Genomic DNA, 17,541 nt, shown 5'->3' with positions numbered 1-17,541 from the left:
GATTATTCCAATTAATACAATATCTTTTAGTTATGACCATGTTGCAAATAGTACTCTATAGTGTATGATGACCACATTTTTTCTTATCAACTTATTCATCAATGGACATCTGTGACAGCAATGGGCATCTTGGTTTCATATGTTGCTGCTGTAAATACTGCTACAGTCAATATGGAGTGATGGCATTTCTTTGATTTCACATTGTTTAAACTCTTTATCTTATTTGTAAAAATTTTATTGATTTGAGAGGGAGAGAGAGAGAGAGAGAGAGAGAGAGAGAATGTGCCAGGGACTTTAGCCACTCTAAATTAACTCCAGATACATTTGCCCTTTGTGCATCTGGCTTATTTGGGTCCTTGGGAATGAAACCTAGGTCCTTTGGCTTCAAAAACAAATGCCTTTACCACTAAGCCATTTCTCCAGGCCACGTTTTTTTTTTGTTTTGTTTTGTTTTGCTTTTTTGAGGTAGGGTCTCACTCTAGCCAAGGCTGACCTGGAATCCACTATGTAGTCTCAGGGTGTCCTTGAACTCATGGTGATCCTCCTACCTCTGCCTCCCAAGTGCTGGGATTAGATGCACCCATCTCCATCCACATCTTTTAAATATGCACTCAGTTGTGGATTGCTGAGTCATATGGTAGATAATTTTAAAGTGTGAAGAGCCTCAATAGTGTCCTGTATAATGGCAATTCCATTTTATATCCTCACCAAAGGAACATGGGAGTTTTCCTTTCTCTATAGCCACATGTATGTTTGATAGCCATTCTAACTTGCCTTAGAGAGCATCCACGTGGTTTTGACTTGCATTTCCCATCTGTTGGTGATGTTCATGTGCTTTTATGTAGTTTGCTTTTGAGACATGTCTATTGAGATCATTTTTCTAACCTCCTTAACTTCCTTTTTTTTATTCCAAAGATGAGAGGCAAATCCAGGGGCTTGAATTTTCTAGGTAAGTGCTCTGAAGCTGAACTACACCCTCAGTGGTGTAGACAAATTTAAATTGAATCATTTGCATCTTTAGCTATGGAAAAGTTTGAGTTTCTCATGTAATTCAAATCTTCACCCATTGCCAAATAGAGTTTTAAAATGCTGTCTCCCATTGTGGAGGTTATTTTTCCTCACTCTGTAGTTTATTTCCCTTGGCACACAATGGTTTTTTTTAGCTTGAAGTAATCCCATCTTTTTTTTTTTTTTCTTATTTCATTGACTGTGTTTCCACATTCTTGTTTAAAAGAAAAAGCCTTTGCTCAGACGAGTGTCATTTTCTCCTAGTAACTTTATAGTTTCAGGCTTGAAATGTGTAGCCCTTGTTAAGTTGACTTTGTTCTGTGGTGAGAGCTATGGTCTCATTTCATTCCACAAGTAGGTATTCAGATTTCTCAGCAGAACCTCCTAAGGCCCTTGTTTATATCAGCTTTCTTGACCCCTTGGTTGAAAATCAGTTGACCAGAAGGAACTGGGTTGTTTTCTGGCTTCTCTGCTATACTTTATTGAAGTATGTATGTGTTTTCTGCTAATGCCATGTTGTTTTACATACTATAGCTTTATAATATATAGCTATAGATTAGTTCTTTCAGTCAAAATCTGTTTGGCCACATTAGATCTTTTGTGGTTGCATGTGAACCAGAGGATTATTTCTTTGCCACTTAAATCTATAGGTCATTTGGGATAATATGCATGTATTGACACTGTTAATAGCTTTCAGAGAAGGCATGGGGAATATCAAAAATGTTCCTTGTCTTTGTATCATAAGTTTGTATCATGCAGCTATATTGAATTTATTATTTTTAATAGCATTTTGTTTTAAATTTTAGGATTTGTTACCTGGAGGATCATGCTATGCTCCGAATAGGAACAGTTTTACTTGGTGCTATGCAGTTCAGATGCCCTGAGAGCACAGCAGGCTAAGGCTAAGGTATGCTATTCATAAGTGGACCTTTGCCTTACAGTAAGTTTATTAGGATGTAACCTCCTCACAGGTCTGGAGGTGTTTATAATATGCTTGTATGTGTTATTTCAGAGTTAATACCAGGCAAGTTTGGAAAGTCAGAAGTATATTATGCTGTTCTCCAAGGAGAAGAAGAAACCTTAAATGATTTTTGCTCATGGTTTCCTATGGTCTCCCTGGATGTGAAGTTACTCCTATTTAGAGGAAAAGCAATGTATTTGGAACCCAATTTCATGAGTAGGAGAATATAATTCTTATCACTCTACAGCTAAATGTCAGTCTTTTTTTTTTTTTTTGCAAACTAAGGCACTTTTTATAGCACATCATTTTTATTGATAATTTCAATATGTAAACACATTGTAATGTGGTCATAAACCCCTCCCATTGCCCTTTTTAAAATTTATTTATTTAAGAGAGAAAGAAATAAGGAGTGAGGCAGATAGAAAGAGAGAATGAGCAGGCCAGGGCCTCTAGCCACTGAAAACAAACTCCAGATACATGTACCACCATGTACATGTGACTTGTATGGGTACTGGGAAATTGAAGCTGGGTCTTCAGCCTTCACAGGCAAGCACACTACCCTTTCAGCCAGTGCCCTCCTCATTACCCTTTTTGCTGTCTCTCTGCCCCACCACACTGTAGTAAACATCCTCTTCTTGCTAAGTAATCAGCCTTCGTCTTTGATTTTTTTTCTCTTGTATCTTGTTTCATCATCTATGTCAAACTGTTGATAAGTTAAATATTGTACAACTCTTACGGAGGTAGTGACCTCCACTTCAGGGTCATGAATGAACCAGTCACTTCATGTCCAGGAGATAGTATCCCAAACTACTTCTGCCCATCTTCTGGCACTTATATCCTCTGTGGGTCTCTAGTTGGTTACACACTGCCATTGAATCAAGAATTTTCCAGGAGTCCCTTTTCTTCTTGTTTTGGATGGTAGTAGCTTAAGAGAGAAAAGTTAATCAACCTCGCGCGCTGTGGTGACACAGCATCTTCTGCGGATGAATTAGTTAGAAGTACAGATAGTCTTTCAATCGACAGATATATTTATCATGGTATGTAAGTCATGGACCCATAGTCCTCGGAAATGGATGACAGTATTAGTATACTATCTTTAGGGGAGAAAAGCTGGTATCTTCCTTTCTGCTATAGGCTTAGTTCAGGCCAGTGAGAGAGGTCTTAGAAGAACTGGTCAGTCACAGGAAAAAACTTAAAAAGGGTTTTTTTTTCCAATAATAATATCTTTAGTATGTAAGAATTAATTTAAAAATATTAGGGAGTAACCATTGCATAGGGTTCAATTCACCAAAATTATATATGAGCATGGTGAATTTGGGATTGACTTATTCAAAAGACATATAGTGCCTTCTAAATAGGTCATAATTTCCAATTTCAACATAAAATTAGACAAAATCTAAGTAGTAATTTTGCATCCTATTCCTAATTGGGAATTCAATAATTAGCACTTCATCTCTTCTCCTAAGTGTACATGAAATGGCACAATCTATTATCGCTCTACACTTGGGCAGGGACTACTGTTCCAGGAAGTTTTGCATAAGAAGTGAATCCCTATGTGCATTTGTGAGAAAAAGACCTGAACAATCAATTTAAAGGGGGAAAGATGTATTTTGGGGTACAAGTGCAGAAGCAACAGTTCATAGTCATGTGGCTCTATTGTTTTTCAATAATATTTCACTTTTATTTCTTTATTCATTACACAGAGAAAGAGAAAGAGAGAGAGAGAGAGAGAGAGAAAGAATGGGTGTGCCAGGGCCTCCAGGCACTGCAAGCAAACAACAGATGCATGCCACCTTGTGCACCTGGTTTAAGTGGGTCCTGGAGACAGAACTGGGGTTCACTGGCTTTATAGGTAGGTGCCTTAACCGCTAAGCCATCTCTCCAGCCCTCTATTTCTTTTGGGGCTGTGTTGAAGCAGAACGCTATGGTAGAGCAAAACAACTCATCTCAGAGTCCAAGAAGCAGAGAAAAAGAAGGAATGACGGGGAAAGGATGCATTATGCTCTCCAAGCTCACCTGCCAATAGCATCACCTGCTGAGGACGCAACTGTCAACACATGAGTCTGGAGCATTCCGGACCTGAACTATAGCAAGGTGTCATCAGTCAATAGTGTAGCTCTAACATTTTATTATTCTTTCTCTCTCTGTCTCTCTCTGTCTCTCTCTCTCTCTCTCTCTCTCTCTCTCTCTCTCTGTGTATGTGTGTGTGTGTGTGCATGTGTGCGTGTGCCCATGTGCATGCATACATTTTGGTGCATGCTTGTATGCCGGTACATATGCACAGGTGTGAGCGTGTAGGTAGAAACCAGAGGACCACTTCAAGTGCTGTTTCTTTTAGATACCACCCCCCCACCTTTTTTTAAAAAAGTTTTATTTATCTATTTGGAAACAGAGAGTGAGAGAGAAAAAAGACACAAAGAGAGAATGGGCATTGGACACGCTAGGGCCTCTAGAAAATGAAGTCCAGATGCATGTACCACTTTGTACATCTGGCTTTATGTGGGTCCTGGAGAATCAAACTGCACTCGTTAGGCTTTGCATGTAAGTGTCCTAACCACTTAGCTATATCTCCAGCCCACCAACCCACCTTTTTTGAGACGGTTTCTCCTTGTCCTTGGGATCACCATTTATGTTAGCTGCCCAATGGGCCACAGGTATCCTTCTCTCTTCACTTCCCTAGTGCTGGGATTATAGGTGTATTACATCAAGCTCAGCATTTTTAGCAGGTGCTTGAGATAGTATTTAGGACCTCATGTTTGCAAGGCACACCTTTTTGCTAAATGAGCTATCTCCTAAGCTCTTGATTCTTTGTCTTAGTACATTGCAGGCCCAAGGAAAATTGTGAGAGAGACACTCTACTGATCAATATGCTGTATTTTGTTGTATTTAAAAATATATTTTATTTATTGATGAGAGAAAGAGAGAAAATGGGTGCACCAGAGCCTCTGGGAACAGATGCATACGCCATCTGGCTTATATGGCAGGATCCATAGGCTTCACAGACAAGCACCTTAATGGCTAAGCCATCACAACAGCAGATATATATATATAAATTTTTGATGCTTCTTTAAAAGTATTAGCCTGTTTATGTTTCACGGCAAACTCAAAACAATAAGTCATGTTTTCGTGTTTATTGTCTGCCAACAACTGTGTAACAAGCAAAGCTGGGCTTGGTGATTTCACATAATAAGCATTTGTTATTGCTTTTGCTCATTAGTCTATTACTCAGATGCATGTATCTGTTCTCAGAAGGACTTCCATGTTTACAGTCTCCGGTGAGTTGACTGGGTTCAATCTAGTAAGGTTTGGGGATTGCTGTGTTTAAGAATTCGAGAACACTTAGCTTTCTGTGTTCAAAAGACTGATGTTGGCTTTTCTTTCTTTTTTCTTTTTGGTTTTTTGAGGGAGGGTCTCACTCTGGTCCAGGCTGACCTGGAATTAACTGTGTAGTCTCAGGGTAGCCTAGAACTCACAGCAATCCTCCTACCTCTGCCTCCTGAGTGCTGGGATTAAAGGCATGTGCCACCATGCCCAGCTGATCTGGGCTTGTTAAAAAAAAATAAATCACTGTCAGGTTATCAGAAAGACAAGCACACACTATGCTTCTGGAAACACAGGCTGATCTTTACCTCTCTTTAATGAACAATACAAGTAACAAGGCAACTCGTATTTGATGACTGGCCACAGACTTCTTTGGTTGTTCTCCTAGAAACCACACGTGCTTCATAGTGCTTCCAAACAATGCATATAACATCCCCATTAATCCAGAAATCATTTCTTGTCATTTACTTTCCCTACCACAACCCTGCTATCTGAGAGTCCATAAAGTGTCCACGTCCTTACTCCTCCTTGGTTGAAATCAACATTTTTAAAGTCATACATACATACAGTATTTCATATATATATATATATATATATATATATATATATACACACACTGAAATTGAACCCCAGATGCTTGTACCACCAAATAGGCATGTGTGACCTTGTACATGCATGGCCTTTATGCATCTGGCTATCATGGGATCTGGAGAGTCAAACACGTGTCCTTAAGCTTCGCAGGCAAGTGCCTTAACTGCTAAGCCATCTCTCTAGCCCAGAACTCAAAGTTTTTGTTACCCATACAATTCCTTGTACATAATTTATTGATTTACTTTTTAATTTTCCTCTAGATTTTAGTTACTGTTTATCATGGTGTGCCCAGTGCTATCTTGGCATTGTGTGAGTGGTAATTGTCTGACAGATTGAATGAGGCAGGGAGTTTTGTGCAGAGGATTTAATGTCTACTTCAAAGTGTCCAAATAATAATTACCGATAATCCCACCAACAACATAATGACAGTGAATTTAGTGTGCTCTAGTCCAGTCTCATTAAGTTTATCCACATTGTTATTTATGGAAATGTAATGAAAGATCCTGCACCTATCGATGCATTTTTCTTCCTTCCTTCCTTTTATATTTCTTATACGGTACTTTCCAAATCATTTCCAGTATTTCTTTCCCCCTGCTCTGGTAGCTTTTTGTTCTTGATATCTATGCGTGGTACTTGTGGTAGTTTGAATAGGTGGCCCCCAATATATTCAGCATTTTATTATGGTGTGTAATTTGGATCTGCAGCCACCTGGCTGGAGGAAGTGTCGCTGTGCAGTCCAGCCCTAAGTTAGGTCAGTGGATTTGTGATTCCAATCTAAAGATATGCAAAGTGTCTAGTTCTGCATAGACTTCCTGAAGTGTGCTGTGTGGCTGTTGCCCTTTGTCTTGTAGCTTTCTGTGTTTTGTCCTGTGAAAGCAGGCCAACTTCTTCTGCCATTATGGAATTTCCCCTGGATCTGTAACCGTCAATAATTATCCCTTCCTCCATACCTGTGCCTGGTCTGGAAGTTCATCTCAGCAAACCTGAAGCTGTCTGCTACATTACTTGTTTTCTCTCTATCTTTCCTTTCTTATTACCTTATCCAGTAATAGCTTTAGTCACACTTATTCATATTTATCCAAGAATACTTTTATATCTTTTGTGAGCTCTAACATTTTAATTACGCTAGTCAGCTTCATATTGTAAAATGTCTAATACAAGGATTACTTTCTTCTTGGTGCTCAAACTTAATTATCATACTATATTTTAGCCAATATACACAAACAGGCCTTTTTATGTTTCTTATTGTTGCAGTACACAGTATTAGCCCTAGACCTCATCATCATGGTAGACCAGCAATGTACCACTGAGCTGTATCCTCAATTTTTTAACAAATATTTTATTTGTTTATTTGCAAGCAGAGAGGAGAGACAGACAGACATACAGACACACACACACACACACACACACACACACACACACACATACATGCATGTGCCAACTGTGTGCATTTGGCTTTACGGGCTACTAGGGAATCAAAGCCAGTCATCATTAGGCTTTGCAGGCAAGTGCCTTAACTGCTGAGCCATCCCTCCAGCCCACCAATGTTTTTCTTAATTTTCTCTTTTGAGACAGTACCTCACTAAACTGCCTAATCTGGCCTTGAACTTACTTTGTAGAGCACACAGACCTCAAGCTTGTGGTGCCCTTGCCATGGCCATCTAAGCAGCTGGGAATGTTGGTCTTTGCAACAAGACCTGGCTATATTTTATTGTATGTATTTTTTTTATGAAAGAGAGAGAGGAGGGGAGTAGGGAATTGGCATGCAGGGCCTCCAGCTAATGCAATTGAACTTCAGATGTATGAGCTACCTTGTGTGAGCATGTGCGACCTTGCATTCTTGAGTCACCCTATGTGTCTGGCTTGCCTGTGACCTGGAGAGTCTAACATGGGTCCATATATATATATATATATATATATATATATTTTTTTTTTTTTTTAATTTTTATTTATTTGAGAGCGACAGAGACAGAGAGAAAGACAGGTAGAGGGAGAGAGAGAATGGGCGCGCCAGGGCTTCCAGCCTCTGCAAACGAACTCCAGACGTGTGCGCCCCCTTGTGCATCTGGCTAACGTGGGACCTGGGGAACCGAGCCTCGAACCGGGGTCCTTAGGCTTCACAGGCAAGCGCTTAACCGCTAAGCCATCTCTCCAGCCCCCTATATATTTTTTAATATTCTATTTTCATTTATTTATTTGACAGAGAGAAAGGGGAGAAGAGAGAGAGAGAGAAAGAATGGGTGTTCCAGGGCTTCCAGCCACTGCAAACAAACTCCAGATACATGTACCACCTTGTGCATCTGGCTAACATGGGTCCTGGGGAATCAAACCTGAGTCCTTTGGCTTTGAAGGCAAACACCTTAACTGCTAATCCATACCTTCAGCCCCTTAGGTCTATATTTAATATATTTAAGTTTCGTCTGTAGCTTTGTGCTGTACTTTGAGACAAAAGAATTGAGTTTGAATATTTCCAATGCTTTGAAATTTAGTGATCATTTATTTAAATTCATTAGACCTGCCAAATATGTATATGTATATAATCTTTATTTGGGAACAGGATGTGTTTGCAGCTCCTCAGTCTCACTCATTAGTTAAAAGAGTATCACAGCGTGGTCTAGTGCTAAAGAGCTGGAGACAGGCTGTCTGTATTCCATATTGGGCTCAAGCGATCTTGAACTGTGTAATGTCACTCCAGCTACTAAAACTTGCTTAAATTGACTCCCTCATCTGTAAATGAGATTATAAAAATGCAACATAACAACTTTCTAGAAGTTCTTATGAGAAGCAAATAAGGTAATGAATATAACACTTTCCTTAATGAAAGCAGGGTTGACAAATCGTAAAGACTATAGATATTAGCTGTTATTGTCTCTTTGTATTCATTCAAGTCATTTATTCCAGTTAATGTTTTCTCTTTTCCATGTTGAAGATTAGGATATATTCAGGTCATTTGTGGTGACTACAACTGTGTCAAATCTACCCTGTGTTTCTAATAATATTGTTAACATTTTCATAAACATGTGTATGTAATTCCCTTACTCATTCATTTATTCCCTCTCTCAGTCATTCATTCAGTGATGCATGAAAACTATTAACTTTCTCATTTGATGTCTTTGTTTTTAATTCAACAGTATTGCATTAGGCAGGGCTGTTTTTCTTTCACTTGCAATTGCCTGATGTATGTTTGTCCATCTGTTTTTGCTCAGCTTGATTTTCTTGGTGATGGGGATGAAATCCTGAGGCCTCTTGAATGACAGGCTAATGCCCTACCCTTGAGTTATATCCAAACCCTTCGTCTAGCTTCTCTGCTTCATTCCATCTTATTATGTATGTGATCAACATAATAGAATTAGCTTAGGCTCCTTTAGCAATATGAGGCATGCAAGTCTTTTATAATTATAGTTGCTGGTATTTTATTATCTTATCATACACTATCATTTTTTAGGCTTCCTTATACTTTCCCAGGCTTATCCATTGCAAATAAGTTTTTTAAATATATTTTTCTTTGGTAATTCAAATATTGCACATATTAATTATATTAAGCATTATAGATACTTATACTTTAAAAAGTAAACATTTGAAATTAAATTTCTCATGTAGTGTAAGAAAGGATAGTAGGTTGGAGAGATGGCTCAGCATTTAAGGAGCTTGCTTCCAAAGCTTGCAGCCTGGGTTCAGTTCCCCAGTACCCATACAACAGCTAGATGCAAAAAGTGACACATGCATCTGGAGCTCCTTTGCAGCAGCAAGAGGCCCTGGTGGGCCAATTCTCTCTCTCTCTCTCTCTCTCTCTCTCTCTCTCATGCTCTCTCTCTGCTTAAAAATATGTATATAAAAATATTTAAACAAAGAAAGAATAGCATGGTTTTATAATTTTCTTTAATGTGTATTATTTTACAGTGAAAATGTATCACTGACTAACACTCCATGAAAAGACAATTGAAACTAAAAGATATTCAACAATCACTTAATAAGAGACAGCAAGCTCACACAATGATCATTGGAGCTGTAACATCCAAGTGCGCAGTTCAGAACAGAACACTCTGTGACATCTAATGTATAAGGACTCTATCCTATTCACAAGCATCACCCTAAAATATCATACAAGATTTTGTAGCTGCCTAACACTGACTAACACTCCTACATTTTAAATGAGGTGTTATTTAAACTCTGTATATCATTTTTACAACACAAATTCTATATTGTGCACTTTACCAGATATATTCAATGTAGAATTATTATACATTTTAAATGTCAGTTTTGCTCATTTTATTACTTGCAGTCATCCATTTGATATTGTAACCTCTCAGTGAATATTTTTATTACATTAACAGAGAGCTACAAAAATATCTTATGGTATTGAGTTTTTCCCTCTGCGGATGGCTAAAGAGAAAATATATTGGAGGAAAACTTCCACAAAACCAAAGCGAGACATAATCCCACTCAAGTAGGAATGGCTTTAAAGAAAATTTCTGCAAAGAATGTGGAGAAAAGATAACCATTGCACATAAACAAAGGGAACATAAATTAGTACAATCATTATGAAAAATAATATGGCTTCTCCTCAAAATCTAACTAACACTAACACTTTAACAAGCATATGCTGTAATAAAGCAAGAAGGAAATAAGCTAGCGTACCTTAGTGATACTAGACCCCTCATGTTCATTACAGTGTTAGTCCCAAGAGCCAAACAATCCAAACAATGACATTGTCTGTCAACTGATGAATGGATAAAGAAAAACTGATATATATATATATATATATATATATTTATTTATTTATATTTATATACATATATATATTTATATATGTAATCTGATCACTTAACACAACTGGAGATTATTCTATTAAGTGGAATAAGTCAGGCACTGACAAAATACCACATGTGGAAAATAAAAATAATGTTTATTCATAGAAGTTGAGAGTCAAATGGTGATTTGTAGGGGCTGGGGTGAGTGATCACATGGGAAACTTTGAATAATTGTAATTAAGCCACAGATGATAGGAATAAAAAGTTCTGGGGTTGGGGCTGGGAAGATACCTTAGTGTTAAAAGACACTTGCTTTTAAAGCTGTTGGTGCACGTTCAATACCCCAGTGCCCACTTAAAGCCAGATATACAAAGTGGTATATTCACCTGGAGTATATCTGCAGTGTCAAAAGGTCCTGGCATGCCCATAGACATACACACTCTCTCTCTCTCTCTCTCTCTCTCTCTTCCCCCCCCCTCAAATAAATAAGTAAATCAACTTTTTTTTTTTAAAGTTCTGGGTCATTACACATTAGATGACAAGGATAAATATAATGTACTGTGTAGTTCACAAATATGTAAGGATATTTTGGATGCTTTAATGACAAAAGTTCCCCCATTGCCTCATGTGTTTGTGATTAAGCCTCAAAATTAATTCTGAACTGATGGAGTCATTTGGAGTTGGATCCTTGTTAGAGGAGGTGTGTCACTAGGGGAATACCTGGGGTTCTTACAGCCCATATCTGCTTGCCACATTTAGCTCAGTCTTGCTGCTTCCTCCCTGCTGATAAGAGCCTGTGATACTGGCTGTCTGCTCCTGCTGATATGTTACCCATCTTGTTGAAACTTACCCTTGAAACTATAAGCTGAAATTAGCCATTTCCTTCTATAAACCACTTCTGGTCTATTGTTTTGTCCCAGGAAAGAGAAGGTAACTGCTATAGATATATAGCCATTGAATGGTTTTACCACAAAAAGTGACACAACATTTAAGGGGCATGTTGACATGTATTTAAACATTAGACAATATGTTCCTGTATTAAGTATCACATCTTACCCCAATAAAATCATGTTCATCATGGGTAATTGTGTGGTTAGGAGTTAATGGTGGCCCCAGGAAACCTTAAAGTTTTCTATTTATAAAATGGAAATCACATTGTCTTCTGAAAGTATTTCTTTTTATATTTTATTTATTTATTTGAGAAAAAGAGAGAGAGGGGGGAAGATAAAGAAAAAAGAATGGGCAGGCAAAGGCTTCCTGCCACTGCAAGCAAGCTCCAGATGCACAAGCTGCCTTGTGTATCTGGATTTACATAGGTACTGGGAAATTGAACTTGAGTCCTTTGGCTTTGCTGGCAAGTACCTTCACTAAGCCATCTTTCCAGCCCAACTTGGCAGGGGTCAGTTATTTTATTACTGATTTATTTATTGTGTGGTTTCTTTGAGATAGGGTCTCACTGTAGTCCAGGCTGAAAATTACTCTGTGGTCTCTTGGTGGACTTCATCTCATAGTGACTCTTCTTCCTCAGCCTCCCAAGTGCTGAACTTAAAAGCATGTGCCACCATGACTTGCCCTTAACAACTATTTCTGTTAACTAGTGTTACTGAATTAAAAATAATTTTCTCGGGCTGGAGAGATGGCTTAGCAGTTAAGCGCTTGCCTGTGAAGCCTAAGGACCCCGGTTCGAGGCTCGGTTCCCCAGGTCCCACGTTAGCCAGATGCACAAGGGGGCGCACGTGTCTGGAGTTCGTTTGCAGAGGCTGGAAGCCCTGGCGCGCCCATTCTCTCTCTTTCCCTCTATCTGTCTTTCTCTCTGTGTCTGTCGCTCTCAAATAAATAAATTAGAAAAAAATTTTCTCTACTTCTATCATTTTTTTTTATTTAGTAGAAACTTTGTATGATACATCATGTGCTTGTACCATCATTTGCCTCCTCCCTGTCCCCATCCCACTGAGGGCCTCCGTCTGTGGGATTGCTGTTGTTCACCATGGGGTTGTGGGTTATGAGCTGTGAGAGCAGCAGTCAGTCGTTGTGTGGGGGATGGGCAATGCCTCTGGATAGTCCTTCCCAACCTGTGTCTTTTAAAATCTTTCCGTCCCCTCTTCAACAAAAATCTTTCAGATTTGATGGGTGTGTTTTAAGTCTATTTTAATGTTGAGCTCTCAGCAGCTCTACCATTTTTTTTAAAAAACCAAAATGCCAAGTTGCTCATGCTGAGAAGGCATTGAAATTAGCCAGTAATAAATCTTAGGCTAACATAATCTGTAGCCTGATGCAAGACATGTGCTAAGATCTTGCATGGCTTTGAAAACAACAGAGGTTTGGTCTGGGGCATGCAATGTTCCCTCTGACCTTTGGGAAACCACACAATTGGTAAATGCCCCCTCACTATCCCCCACCATATATAGGTGGGTATAAGCACATTTCTGTTCCTTTATCAGGCAAATGCTTGAGCAGTTTGACAGTGCAGTAACTTGAGGAAACCACGTGATAGATTACTACAGCAACTTCACTTGCCAGGTAGAGTCACCAAAGTTCATCCTTACAGGGATCCAAAGAGAGAGAGAGAGAGAGAGAGAGAGAGAGAGAGAGAGAGAGAGAGAGAGAGAATGTATTTCAGCATCTGGAAAGATGCATTTATAATGTGAACTCATGTCTCAAGGAAATCCATCACGTTCAAAACTATGCAGATAGCATTTTATGAAGCCAGCTGAAACCCTCTGCCAGGAAAATCAGCAGGGAGACAGAATTAAGAAAGCTGCACTTGGCACAAGACAGTACTCACATACTCACAAGGAAGAGTGCAAAGGATGGCAGGAAATTTGAAGATTACAGATTTTTTTCTTTTTAATTGCAAGTCAGAAATATGGCTCCAGATTTTATTGGGCCATAAGCAAAATTTGTTTGCATTTTTTAATGCATTAGGCAGTCTCATGAAGAATTACTCCATGTTATCACATGTCCCAAAGTCACATTTTCTGCCTGTATAAGCCATCTTACTGTATAAACTTGACATGCTTAACTATCCACAGAGCACATTCATGACAAGTGGGCTAATTTGATATTTGTTGGCTCTTACCACAAAGTTATTACATTAAATCATGAATTCAGATGGGAGTCTATTTTTCCAAATCAGTAGGAATGACTAGCCAGTGTGATTCTCCAAAAGCACTTAGCCCCAAATTGTATGTCACATAAAACTGATTCCAGAAACATTTTCAAAATTTTATTCACTGCATGATTATTCTTCTGTTTTTTTTTTTCTTTTTTTGTAAAAGCAATTTAGACTAAAAGGTTATTGAGTCCAAGGAAAGTAATAAGTTAACATGGAAATAAGAAACTTTTTATGGCTAAACTATTACCCTGAATTTTTGTAGGAATATCTTTGGTGTTTAAGAAAGTGAAGGCAGAAAGACAATTTGAGATAATTTTATTCCATTTCCTGCAAAGATCTAGTAAATTCGTTCCCTACTGGTTTTCATTTATGGAAAAGCTTACTTTATTTATCCTTGTTATCATTGTTCAATGAAACTTTAATCAGGATTATTTTTTAAAAAAACCCTCAAGTTATGGAGAGTTAGAGAGAGAGAGAAAAAAAAAGAGGAAAAGATTGAACTAATTGATAAGAATTAGAATATAATTTTAGAGGGGATATGTAAGATGAAACAGTAATGCCACATTTAAAAGCAAGGCCAGAAAGCAATAATGGATGTATTGATTAGCTGACATAATATTCTTTTTTCTTTGTAGGGTCTATGCCAGTTTTGCCTAATTAATACTATAGAGGGGCATTTCTCTTGGACCATGGGAATCACACTTGACAAAAACCACCTTGGGGCTGGAGAGATGGCTTAGCAGTTAAGCCCTTGCCTGTGAAGCCTAAGGACCCCGGTTCAAGGCTCGATTCCCCAGGACCCACGTTAGCCAGATGCACAAGGGGGCGCAAGTGTCTGGAGTTCATTTGCAATGGCTGGAGGCCCTGGTGTGCCTATTATCTCTCTCTAACTGCCTCTTTCTCTCTCTGTCACTCTCAAATATATAAATAAAAAATAAACCAAAAAATTTAGCCGGGCGTGGTGGTGCATGCCTTTAATCCCAGCACTTGGGAAGCAGAGGTAGAAGGATCACCATGAGTTCGAGGCCACCCTGAGACTCCATAGTGAATTCCAGGTCAGCCTGGGCTAGAGTAAAACCTTACCTTGAACCCCCCCCAAAAAACAAAATTTAAAAAGACTTATTTTCTTAAAATACTCAAAGACTTAGAGGTAATACGTATAGTGCCAACAGGATATTCAACAGCAAAATATTTTCCTAGGCCCCATGTTAGCCAGATGCACAATGGGGCGCACACATCTGGAGTTCGTCCGCAGTGGCTGGAGGCCCTGATGCACCCATTCTCTCTCTTTCTCTCTCTCTCCCTCTTTCTCTCTCTGTCACTCTCAAATAAATAAATAAAAATGAACAACAGCAACACAAATCCCCAGGGATGATGTCTTTAATACATGAAGGTTGTGGGATGGCATTTCACAATCAAACCACTGAGATATGAAACTCTAAGTGACTATGAATGAATGACTCCTGGATTTTCTCATCTAACACTGCTTCTGTCTGCTAGATGGTAACATTCTCTTTTGCATATCTCCACTGTTTCTGCTACATGGAATTGTGGTGCTTTCTGGAGTCAAATATATGGAAGGGAATTTGTCAAAAAAAAAGAAAAACACTTAGGAAGATGGTCTTATTCTGATTGAACAGAATGACAGTACTTATTCAGTATGTCTTTCTGTAGCTAGTATTAGTCCATAAGCAATGTAGTAAGGGACCCTATGTGCTTACCTTTTATATGTGGAAACTGCCCAGGATGTTGTTCCAAAGGGGAAAACACTTGGTAGGTGGTTGTAAAAGCTTCCCACCCTGGCTGGGTGTGGTGACTCACGCCTTTAATCCCAGTGCTACGAAGGCAGGACTAGGAAGATCTGCATGAGTTTGAAGCCATCCTGAGAGTACATAGTGAACTTTAGGTCAGCCTGGACTAGAGTGAGACCCTACCTCAACCTCTACCCCACAAAATAAAATAAAAAAAATTCACTTATTTTCAAATAAAACTTCAGTTCAAATGATAACAAATATTATTGAATATTGTGGTGGTTTCATTGTGAAGTGTTCCCCATAGCCTGGTGTGTTTGGGATAATGTCTTTTTTGCTGGTGGCAATTTGGGAAAGTTGTAGAGTCAGATGCACAAAATGCCACATGCATCTAAAGTGTGCTTATATCAGCAGGAAGCTCTGGCATACCATTTCTGTCTCTGTCTCTGATTTTGTCTCTCTCGGCTTTCTCTCTCAAAATAAATAAATAATAAATAAATATTTTAAAAATAGATAAGTAGGGGCTGGAGAAATGACTTAGCAGCAAAGGTGTTTGCAAGCAAAGCCAAGGAACCCAGGTTCAATTCCCCAGTACTCATGTAAATCCAGATGCACGAGGTGGCACATTCATCTGGAGTTCGTTTGCAATGGCTAAAGGCACTGGCATGCCCACTCGAGTTCTGTCTCTCTCTCTTTTCCTCTGTCTCTCTTGCAAACATATAAACAAGAATATGTAAAAACTGGAGAAGTCACATTTGAAGAATATAAAATCCAGTTAGTAGCCAGACATAGACATACACCTGCAATCCCGGCACTGGGGTCGCTGAGGCCAATTGTGAGTTTGATGTGATCCTGACCTACATGGGAAGACTCTATTCCAAAATTCCACTTGTCGTAGAAGTAGTTGGCTGAGGGAGCACTTCCCTCTCATGCGCATGACGCTGTTTGATCCTCAAGTATTGCAAAACAAAATCTAGTTCGTATACGGTAACTCCAGATTCTGTATATCATCCTAATATTCTGGTTTACAGCCTGGCTTTGTATCTTTGTAGTATATTTTAGCCTCCCTTTGTGTCAATTTTAGTGAGAGATTTAGAAGACGTATCAATTTGGTTAGTCTACTGTTACTTGCATCTAGAACTTTTTATTTATATATTTGTTTATTTAATTTCTTTTAGAGAAAAAGAGACACACAGAGAGAGAGAGAGAGAGAGAATGGGCACGCCAGAGCCTCAGCCACTGAAATAGAGCTCCAGATGCTTCCGCCACCTAGTGGGCATGTGTGACCTTGCGCTTGCTTTTCTTTTGTGCATCTGGCTTAGGTGGAACCTGGAGAGAGATCGAACATGGGTCCTTAGGCTTCATAGGCAAGTACTTTAACCACTAAGCCATCTCTCCAGACCATTCTTTTAATTCATTTTTATTTTTTATTATTTTAGAGAAAGAGAGCAGAACTTTTCTTTGCTTCTTATTCTATTCTTACTCAATTATTTCCATAATGAATATGAAAAAAAAAAAAAAACCAATGGGAGGTATAGCAGTTGTTGTATCATTGTTGGAACAAAACACCCAGACAGAAATACCTTATGGAGGAATTGGTTTATTTAGCTGAAAGGTTTGAGGGGAAATTTCATCATAACAGGGAAAGCATGGCAGAATAGGCAGTCAAGGAATCACATCTTGTTACAGCAACAGGGAAGGAACAGCAAGAATGAGCTAGCTGGTAAACATCCAATAGGGCCGCACTAATGCACCTCAAGGTGCACCATGGTAACATGCCACTTCAAGCAAAGCTTTACTTCCCAAAGGCCCTAGCCCTTTCCCAAACTGCTGCCAGTGGGCAACCAAGAATTCAAAACAAATGAGGCCTCAGGGGAGGGACATTTCTCATTCAAACCACCACAGGAGAAGCAGGAGCTATAGATTTTTGGAATATGTCCTTTCTTTCTGCTCTGCCAAAGAATTCATAATGGCTCAGGATTTGAGAATCTGTATTGCTAATTATGTCAAGAAGATAAAAGCCATAGCAAGTGTGTAGAAGAA

This window comes from Jaculus jaculus, chromosome 18, assembly GCF_020740685.1.
Source record: "Jaculus jaculus isolate mJacJac1 chromosome 18, mJacJac1.mat.Y.cur, whole genome shotgun sequence".
Taxonomy (NCBI): Eukaryota; Metazoa; Chordata; class Mammalia; order Rodentia; family Dipodidae; genus Jaculus; species Jaculus jaculus.
This window is presented reverse-complemented; position numbering follows the sequence as displayed.